Source organism: Ostrea edulis, chromosome 10, assembly GCF_947568905.1.
Source record: "Ostrea edulis chromosome 10, xbOstEdul1.1, whole genome shotgun sequence".
Lineage (NCBI taxonomy): Eukaryota > Metazoa > Mollusca > Bivalvia > Ostreida > Ostreidae > Ostrea > Ostrea edulis.
The window spans coordinates 8,394,986-8,396,694 of record NC_079173.1 but is presented as its reverse complement, the minus strand read 5'-3'; positions in this window follow the sequence as shown (position 1 = coordinate 8,396,694).

Below are 1,709 nucleotides of genomic sequence, written 5' to 3'. Positions count from 1 at the left end.
TAAATCGGTTAGAAAGACTGATCGAGGCCTGTCCCAGTGACGTGGATCGCAACACATGCTACCATAATCTGATGTCCTTCTGGGTCCGCATGTTTCTACGGAAAAGCTCCCAGAATAGGTCAGGCCGATGATGCTCAGGATTCAAATCATGCAGCTCCATCTAGACGAATTCTGGAAAGAAACAATATTGCAAATGTGTAAATGAAGAGAATAACTAGGCATGTTTCCTTTCCGTACTTTGATATTTTTATACTTATTTGAAATTTTATAATGAGAAAGTATACTTCACTTGCTATTATACTGAATGGTATTAGAAAAGCGTTTAATTTGATATGTAGTTAAAATCTCAAAATAAAATGTATTTGGTTGTTACATTTTTCTTTACATGTGCCAGAGATGTTGGGACTTTCTTTCATAATTAATAAAATTGTATTTTTGTGCAATGTCTTGTACAGACTTGGATTTCTCTTTTTAAAAAAATCTCAAATTTAAGTTTGAGTAGACAGGGGATGATTACTCCTCCTAGACACCTTATCTCACCTTTTGTGTGTCCAGGAGTCCGTGTTTGCCCAACATTCTATTTTGTATTTCTTATAGGAGTTATGAGATTTTTCGCTGTTCGTTATCTCCACTTTTCGAGATGTAGATGTTTTCAAGACTCGCCTTCGAGGAGATTATTCCATCGCTTAATGTTTAAAAAGAAATTAAAATCATCCATACACGTGACTGCCATTTGATTATTTTTGTTTGAATTTAAATCATTAAAACCACATAAATGAAGGAAAAGGGATGGACGGAGGGTGCCAATGATAATCGTTAGCCATGAATTTACAATTTGCACCAAAATGTCATTGTTATAACTTAAAGGGACTGTTTCGCATTTTGTGGTAGGAAATCATTTTTATGTTAAACAATAAAATATAACTCGTTTAATGTTGACAGCCAAACTTGTAACCTTCTGAATGTAAAAATTATTCGGTGCCAATTTTGATGCACTAGATGCGCATTTCGACAAATAATGTCTATTCAGTGATGCTCAAGCCGAAATATTGGAAATTCGAAATAAAATTAAAACTTGTAAGAGCTAAAAGGAGAACTAGAGTGCAAAATTAAAAGCAACATTTTGGCCTTAACTCTGTGTTATGTAAACATAGACTTGTGTCTTTTTATGTTTACAAACCAACCAGTGAGATGTTAATTGTGTACTTTTGCACACAGTTACAAATTTAACCTTTAGATGACACATTTTACCTTTAAAAATTACTTGAAATTTGTTACATACAAAACGTAAATCGTTGTCCATTTCTTTTAAAAACTTTATAAATCATGGCATACAGCAATCTTTCCTTACAAAACAATTGATTAACTTTCTAAAAACGAGCTCATGTGATAATGCATAGCCTTAATTTTTGTGAATCCTAATTGAACACATTAGACAGCAGATTTTGATCATTAAAAGTGGAAAAACAACATTTGGTGGAAAATCGTGAATTAGTTTTATTAAGAATTTGCAATGGTAGCGCCCCTGATTATTTAAATGAAATTATTCCACATAAACATGAAAATATATCCCTTTATAATACTAGAAACAAAGATCAGTTTTACATTCCAAAATGCAGATTAGAGTTATTCAAAAAATCATTTGTACCTGACTCTGTAAAACAGTGGAGTTTATTAAATGCAGAAGCCAGAGAAGTCATCTCAATCAA